Genomic DNA, 9251 nt, shown 5'->3' on the forward strand with positions numbered 1-9251 from the left:
TTTCTCTCTTTTCTCTGGGGTTCAAATCCTAGCTCCGTCACCTGCTGGCTGTGTGATCTCGGGCAGATGTATCCTCTTCCCTGAGCCAGTTTCGGGTTCTATGAAATGGGGATGTTTCTCTGGGTAGCTGTGAGCTGAGACGAAGTTCACAAAGGACCTCCCGGAACCCAGTAGGTGCTTACCAAATGGAAGATTCCTCTGCCTTTCCTGTTGCACTTGCTTCTCCCTCACCTGCTGCGTGTTTTGCTCACTTAACCACAAGCAAGAAACAAAGGCCCCCCTGCTGGACCCCAGCCACCTTGCCATCTCAGCACAGCCCCACCACACCCCCCACCACACCCGGACGAGGGGAGCCAGCGGCATCCCGACACGTGCAGCCTGCTCGCTGCCAGCCCTGTGGCCGGGAGGCGTGGCTGGCTGTCACGGAGGGGCCTCTCTGCCATGGGGCTCCTGAGGGGGGCGGGGGAGGCATCTTCTGAGCTGTGCTGTGATGCAGGCCCCAGAATCTTTTGTTTTTTCACCAACTGAAGGACAAGAGAAGCGGCCTTTCGACACAGACTTCTCACTGTCCCCCCGCATCACACCCTGCACTTCTCCCCTCCGGGCCGTTGCTCATGGCCCTGACCCCAGCTGGAGCACCGCTCCGCTCGCTCCCTCTCGTCTGGGCCTTACATCAGCTCTGGGGCTCAGACATGACAGAGGAGGAAACTGAAGCTCAGGGACATCCAGGTGTTGCTATGTTTTACAATGAGAATGTGTTCAGTGTAATATATTGTGCTGTTTCTTAAAAGACAAAATAAAATAGCTTGCCTAGGGTTCTAGGGGATCTGAATTGAAACACAGGTCTGCGGGGCTCCAAATTTCTCATTTGTTCTGCCTCTGCCACACTCCCTGTCACATAGTTGTGACCATGCAGACCCTACTGTAACTTTCTTCCTGGATGTCACTTAAAAGGTATTGTGTAAATAAACCCATACATTTACAGTCAGTTGATTTTTGACAAAAGAGCCAAAACAATTCAATGGAGAAAGAATAGTCTTTTTAATCAATGATGCTGGGACCACTGGATATCCACATATGAGAGAGTGAAGTTGGACCCCTACTTCACACCATATACAAAGATTAACTCAGAGTAGATCAAAGACCTAAATGTAAGGGCTAAAACTAGAAAACTCTTAGAAGAAAACATAGGTGTAAATCTTCGTGACCTTAATGTAAGACAGATAAGACAATGGTTTCTTAGATATGACACCAAAAGCATAAGCCACCAAACAAAAAAGTAAAGAAATTAGACTTCATAAAAATTTAAAACTTTGTGCTTCCAAGGACACTGTCAAGACAGTGAAAGGACAACCCACATCATGGGAGAAAATATTTGCAAACAATGTGTCTGGTAAGGATGTAGGAACCGAGTTTCCAGAATATAAAACGAACTCCTACAATTAACGATAAAAGAACAGACAACCCAATTTTTTAAATGGACAACGGATTTGAATAAACATTTCTCCAAAGGAGATTATAAATGTCCAATAAACACGTGAAAAGATGCTCAACATCATTAGTCACTGGGGAAAAGCAAATCACAACTACAAGGAAATACCACTTCACACCCACTAGGATGGCCAAAACAAAAAACACAGAAAATAACAAGTGCTGGCGAGGATGTGGAGAAACTGGAATCTTCATACATAGCTGGTAGAAAAGGAAAATGGTGCAGCCACTGTGGAAAACAGTTTGGCAATTCCCCAAAAGTCATATAGAGTTACCATATGATCCAGCAATTCTATTCCTGGGAATATATGCAAGAGAATCGGAAGAATATATTTCGTATAAAGCTTGTACACGAATGTTCATAGCAGCATTACTTAGAACAGCCAAAAAGTGGAAACAACCCAAATGTCCATCAACTGAGGAATGGATAAACAAAATTTGTTATATCCATACAATGGAATATTATCCAGTTATAAGAAGAAATGAAGAAGTACTGACACGCGCTACCACACGGGTGAACTTGAAAATGAAAATGAAATGTCCAGAATAGGAAAATCCATAGAGACAAAAAGGAAATTAGCAGTTGCTAGAGGCTGGGGCGATGGGAGGAATGGGGAGTGGTAGCTATGGGATTTCTTTTTGGGGTGATGGAAATGTTCTGAAGTTAGAAAGTGGTGATGGTTGCCCAACTTTGTGAATATACTAAAAACCACCGAACTGTACAATTTCAAAGGGTGAATGTATGGTATGTGAATTGTCTCCCAATTTTTTTTCTTAAAAAAAAGTAGTTGTGTTGATCTGGAGGGGATCTTGCAGAACGTGGAACATCCACCCCACCTCTCCATGTTAAAGATGGGGAAATTATAACCCAGAGAAGGGAAAGATCCCACAGCATATGAGACAGAGCAGGGATAGAACCCAGAACTGGATCCGCCCCTTTCTTCTCTGTCCAGATGGTTAGTTCCTGGAGGACAAGAACCTTTATTAACCTTGAACCTCCTGTAACAAGAGCACAGGACTGGGCACATTGCAGAGGTAATGGCCAGGACGGCTCCAATCGCAAGAGACTAGATAGAGACCCAATTTCAATGGGCCTAAGGAACCTGGATTCACTGGCCCACATAACCGGGAGTGACAAGGGCATGCTCAGGGAGTCAAATGACCTCCCCCATGCCCCTGCCTGTTTCTTCCCTTCCTTCCTCCTTCTCCCGTCTTCCTCATCCAGCAGGAATACAGCTGCTGGAGGCTCCAGGGGTCACACCTACAGCTTGCATTCCGAGGGGAGCTCACTGCTTTCCCCCAGCATCCATTTATGCAATCTGAGGGAAACAGCTCTCTTTGGTCCACTTGGGTCATATTGTGTGGCTAGGAAGATGGAATTCTCCGAAAGGCCAGGCCTTCTAGCAGGGCCTGGGGCTCTGTGACTGGCGGCCCCACCACAACCTCAGGAAGTTGGGGGTGGAAGGGGAGGAGTGCTTTTACCGTCTGAAGTGGGAGGGGGCTGGGCAGGCAAAACCTCAGCCACCCCTCCCCTAGGGGCTCAGGCCACCGAGGGATGGTCTCCAAGCCAGGGAAGAAGGCAGTCACGGTTTTTGGATGCAGAGTGGCCTGGGGTTCAAGCTCCGTCTTTTCACTTTCTGGCTACGAACAGGTGGGCAAGTGACCCCCAGAGCTTCTGTTTTCTGGACTGCAAAGTGAGAACAGTACTCCCAGCCCACAGAGTGGTGAAGGTCTGAGAAGCTGAGCAGAGCAATGGTCTAGAGTCCGGCACAGAGGACGGCCGTGCTGAGGGTGGTTATCATAATTGCTATCGATGCCTTGGGACGGCTGATGTTCAGGTCAGGAGCCGGGGATTCTGAGAAAACGCTCCAGACAATGGGTCTTCCCAAGGCCCGGATCCCTGGCCCAGGGCTGAGGGGGGTAGCAGTAAGAGGGACCACTGCTTGCTGGGTAAGGATTGTATAAGGTGTCATACCTGTGGGGCATGACAGGGGACTTGACCTCTGGCAGTCCTGGACTCAGGGTCAGCCCAGCACTGCCCCAACCTACTGGTGACCTTGGCCTGGTGACTTGCCCTTTCCGAGCTCAGTGTCCCCTGGACTAGAGAGAGCTGCTCTAGATGACTGCTCAGGGCTCCTCCTCACCTAAGGCTACTATGAACTCAGCGAGCGTCACCTCCTGAAGTGGCCTACACCCATCATCTCGTGAAGGGACCAAGAGCTCTGCTCTGTGCAAGGCCCTGCGCTGGGCACAGGGACTCACAGATGACTCTGACCAGGCCTGGTGCTCAAGGCATGGGCAGCCTGCTGGATGAATAGACATGGTCACCTGAACAAGGGGAGCTGAGTCACGGACTCCCTGTGTGACTTTGGGGAAGTCACCACCCCGCTCTGGAGCTCCCTTTTGCCCCATCTGTAGGGGAAGGAGTTAACTGTGAGCACGACAGCCTGTGGCCAGGCCCACAGCCCCATCTGGTCCCAAAGAGGTGGCTGGGTAGCCCATCCCCCATCCCTCAGCCTCAGAGTCTAGTGACATCATCCCAACCCCCTCCGTTTCCCTGGCAACTGGGGTGCTGGCCGAGGCTCCCCAGGGGCTCAGACCGTCTGGATTTCCTTACACATAACTGTACCTCGTCCACATTTTCACAATTAAATTGTCAGTTTGGGTTAAGTGTTGTCTGCTGATGGCCATCAACCTCCCTCTGGCCCCCCTCACTCTTCACCCAGAGCAGCTCAGTGAGAACGTCTTACCTGGCCCCTCAGTGCTGTGGAAAGAGGCTAGGACACGAGCAGGAGGCAGGAGGTCTGGGATCCAGCCCAGCTTTGCCATACATTTGCTGTGTGGTCTTGGGCAAGTCCCTTCACCTCTCTGGGCCTAGGTTTTCTCATCTTAAAAATAAGGCTAATCATCTCTGCCCAGCCTCCTCCCTCCCCAGGCAGCTGTCAGTCTCAAAGGAGTGGGGACTAGAAAACTGTAAAGCTCAGCTCTGGGACCAGGATGGTTCATAAAATGAGCAACCAGACCTTAAAAGAGACGTCTCTGAATCCTCACCAGATAAATGGGTAAGGTTAGTCCCCGCTCTGACCCACCCTGCATCCCTTGGGCTGCAGATCTGGCCCAGGTCTTCTCCTCTGGCCTCCTTCACAGCCTGTTCCTAGACTGAAAAGGTGCTCTTCCCAACAGGGCCTGGCCCTGGAGATGCAGAGGAGAGGTACCAGGCCAGAGGGTCAAGGGTCTGGTTTCCCACGATGGGTGTGCCCACACTGAGTAGCCAGGCTCTCCCTCCCACGATGGGCCTAAGATACTCCTGCTCCCGCCCCAACTTTCCCCTCTCTGGCCCCCAGGAACTCTCTCTCAACTCCCCTCCCAGCCCACCCCCAGATCGGCCCAGACTTGAATCCCACACCTGACCTCACCCTCCCACTTCAGACCTCCTCCATGCCCCCTGGCAAAGCCCAAGCCTAGCATTCAGGGCCCTCCCCGGCATGGGCCTGTTCTCCCCCAGTCATTTCCCTCCTGTCACCCTGATGCCAGCAGCACTGAGCCCCTCACTTACCCTTCCCTGAAACCAAACTTCTCCCTCTCGTCTTTGCTTGAGCTGTTCCCGCCGCTGGGAATGCTCTCCCCCATCCCCGGCCACCTGACAAGTCCTCCCCCACCTGCACATTATTTATACAGACGTGAATGCTAAGTGCAAATGAGCTCTCCATCTGGAACTGTTTATGTACCTGGCAGGAAAGGAACTAACCTTTATCAAGGACTGGTGACGCGCAGCGCTTTTTACGTACATCATCTCTGTCAGCCCCACAGCAACCCTAGGCAGTCAATTTCACCACTCCTATTTTCCAGATGAGAAGACTGAGGCTCAGAGACAGGCAGTGTCTTTTCCAAGGCCATACGATGGGGGGGTTCAGGTTGAAACCCCACCTTGTGTGATCCCAGAGCCCATGCTTGTTTTAGGCCTGGTGGAAACACTTACCTTAAGGTTATGGTTGTGGCTGAGGTTCCATGTACATGGAAATACTTGCTATTAAGGGAGGTTGTGCTACTTTGTCATATAGAAGACCCCAGGAAGAGAGCCAGGGCCACTGGGGGAATCATAAGTCTCTGCTCTAGATGGAGGAGCACCTTCTCCTAGGCAGAGCCATCTCATAATGGAAGAGGCTGTCCTGGAGGGAGTGAGCTCCCTTCCCAGGGGGTATGCAAGCAGAGGCTGAGTGAGGACATTCACTCATTCATTTGGCAACTTTGAAGCAACCAATGTTCTCTGGCCCTGACGGAGTAGCAGGGATGCAGCGTGGGCAAGACAGAGCCCATCACCGACCGCATGGGCTCCCAGAGGGGTGGGAACGTCAGGGACCTGAGATGGTGAGGGGCCTGACTTTGAGATTTTGAAATGACCTTAGACAAATGCATATTTTTAGCTTTTTCACTATTTAAGCCTGGCTGCTTCCGGTATCTCTTGCTGCGTAACAAACCATGTCAAAATTTATTGGCTGAACACAACATGAATGCTTCTCCTGATTCTGTGGGCTCATGGGGAGGTTCTGCTGGTCCCGCTGAGCTCGCTTATGCGGCTGCAACTGACTAGTGGGTCAGCCGGGCCTGGGTTCTGCTGGGCCAGCTGAGCATCTCTCTGCACTGGCCTCTTACCATTCTGTAGTCCAGCCTGGGCTTCTGACGTGCTGCTGGGCTGGGCTTCAAGAGGCTGAGAGCAGAAGCTGCAAGGCGCCTGAGGCCTGGGCTCCAGAATGCAGAATTCTGTCTCATGCATCAGTCCGAGGGAGTCATGAGGCCAGCCAGATCAATGGTGGGGAAAGAGGCTGCACCTCTGGATGGAGTCACGTTCCACAGCGGGGTGTGTGTCCTGGGATGAGAGGAATTGATGCCATTAGGGAGCTACCTCAGTGGCCCTCCCAGAAAGAGTTCAGGTCCAGTGACAACTGACTGCATGGCTTACAGGCTGGGTGTCAAGAGGCCTGATTTCCCTTGTCCATGCACCACACACCCGTGTCCTCGTCTCTCAGCCTCAGTGTCTCTCTGTGTGCCGTAGGGGCACTAGGTGTAGCGGGTCTCTGGCCCCATGTGTGTGCAGGGTGAGACCCAGGTGCGGAAACACTGACATGTACTCATATCAGAGAAGCAGAACCCAACTGTGGAAGAAACTGCCAACCTGGACACAAGTGCCCTAGGGGCCCACTGCTTCCTATTTCTCCCCTCTGGCCATTCCCAGGGCCCCCTCTCCATGGCAATAACAGCTGTCAATCAAAGGGAGGGCATGTCACTCAAGCAGGCCAATCAGCTGCCTTCCCCTGGATGCGGAGACAGGAGCTCTCATTGGCCAGAATGTCTGACTGGGGCTGTTGGTGGTTACCTACCAGGGGGAAGGAATGAGGCCCACATCCTCAAACAGAGCAGCAAGAAGCAGAAATAAGTTTCAGACAGCACATTCAGGGGGGCACCAGGGCCAGCACCAGCCCCATGCTCTGGTGAATGCAGCTCTCCTTCAGGTCACCGGCCCTCTCACTTTCTCCTCCAGCTGCAGGAGCCAATGGTTTGTCTTATGTTTAAGCTAGTTGGAGTTGGGTTTCTCTTTTGGAGTTGAAAGAGGCCTGAGAAACACAAACATTGTCTCCTGAGCAGCCACCACCACAATCAAACAATGGAGAGTTGAAAGTGGCCTTTTAGAAGTGACGCCCTCAGTAGACATGACAGGCGTTTTGTTACGTGCACCCAGGAAAAAAAGCTCTGGACTGACCTGGCCCTCCCAAGCCTGCTCCCTGAGCCTCGTAAAATGACAATCCCTCCCCCGAGATAACTGAGGGGGAGGAGGACGTAACCCCACCGCCCAGGGCAGTGGACAGAGGCTCAGGTGGGCACAGCCCTGGGTTTGCAGCCAGGCTCCCCCACTCACTGCCTAGAAGATCCTGCGTCAGTTACCAGACAGGGCCGGGCTCCGTGTGCTCCTCTGCAGAGCAAGGTCCGTCTCTCCTACAGACACTGCCCGGCACACGGTAGGTGCTTGGTCAACCAACATTACTTCTTTCCTGCAATCTTATCTCCCAGCAGCCTTGGGAGGGAGCGGTTTTGTGGTTTTCTCATTTTGCAATGATGAAACCAAGGATCACAAAGGCTGAGTGCCTTGCCCAGGGTCACACAGTGGGTGAGTGAAGGAGGAGAATCTGAGAGCCTGGCCCAGGTGCTCTGATGACACGCCTGCTGCTGTTTGATCCCCCTCCCCCCTTGCCTGGAACGTCTGGCCTCATAGGGCATGCCAACCCCTGGGTCAGAGGACAGCTGGGCTGGGCTACTCTGTCCAGACCCCCTGTCGACCTGCCTTCCCAGGAAGGCCTTTCTAAAAGGCACCCTGGTGCTGGGAACAGCACCCTCTGGTCTCACCGTGTCCATCATGTTCACGGTTCATCCTATGACACAGGTGAGAGTCAAGGAGACCCAGACTTGGGTTCTGGAGCTGAAAAAGCCCTTGGAGGTTATCTAGTCCAGCCCCTCACTTACAGATGGGATGACTGGGGCTCAGAGAGAGCACAACAATTATCTGCTATCACACAGCAAACTACTGATGGGGCCAAGGACTATAACCAGTCACCTGTCCCACCATCCAGGGCTCCTGGAAACAGCCAACTCACCCCCACCCATTTCCACCAAGGCCTTGGCCCCAAGGGAGGGAAGCTGAGGTGGGCGGAGGGGTCAGTAGAGGTCAGCATGGGGAACGGAACTGGGGCTCCCCCCACCCCCATGTCCTTTCAGCCTGGGTGCCCCCTGGGTGGCTGTGTGCAGAGGGTGGGGAGTGGAAAGGTGTGTGCCCCTGACCATGGCTCTCAGACAAGGGCTGAGAAGCCGGCTGACAGGAAGCCCCCAGCACGTCAGGGCGATCAGATAACCAGAATCACCAGGGTCACTGAGGAGAAGGAAAATACATTAACGTCCACAGCAGCAGCAGCCGAGAGTGTGCCGACTCTGCCCGGATCACAGCCTCCTCCCTCTGAAGGGGAACTTGCAGCCCAGGTGGCCAGCACAGGCTGGACACACAGTGGCCCTTGAGGAGGAAGAAGAAGAGAAGGAGGGAGGAAGAAAAGGGAAGGGGAAGGTCAGTTGGTTCTAAAGATGAAAATAAAATTCTTCTCACAAGTGTCTCAGAGAATTCCAGAACATCTGAGGTGGTCAAGTGCTCGACCTTATACAAATGGGACCAGGGCACAGGGAAGGCCAGGCCCTGGCCCCAGATCTCTCTTGACTCTCAATCGGAGGTTTCGCCACCACTTCCTCACAGCCCTCCTCCCTGCCCCAGGCAGGGGTTCCAGGCCTCGCTGACCCCGGAGTCTTGATTCACAAGACAGAGCTGAGGAGCTGGGAGGGGCCCGGAGGGGCCAGTGCTGGATGTCAGGAGCCCTGGATATTCTCCTGGCTTCCCTCAACTCCTCTCGAGACAATGGAAAGTCACCACCCTCCTCCCATCTGTTTCAGTGGGGGCCACCAGCTACAGTGCACTCTGAGCCAGAAAGATCCGGGTTCAAATATCAGCTCCCACAGGTGCCAGCCCCTCCCTTTTGAGCCTTGGCTTCCACATCTGTGAAATGGAGATGCTGATCCCCATCGTGGAGAATACAGAGGATTCGATGGGATGGTATTACTGCCATTTTATGGATCAGGAAACTAAGGCTCAGGGAATTTAGGCAACTGGCTCAAGATCACACAGCTAAAAATAAAATTGGGCAAAATCCACATTGGAACCCAAGTCT

This window comes from Diceros bicornis, chromosome 7, assembly GCF_020826845.1.
Source record: "Diceros bicornis minor isolate mBicDic1 chromosome 7, mDicBic1.mat.cur, whole genome shotgun sequence".
Taxonomy (NCBI): domain Eukaryota; kingdom Metazoa; phylum Chordata; class Mammalia; order Perissodactyla; family Rhinocerotidae; genus Diceros; species Diceros bicornis.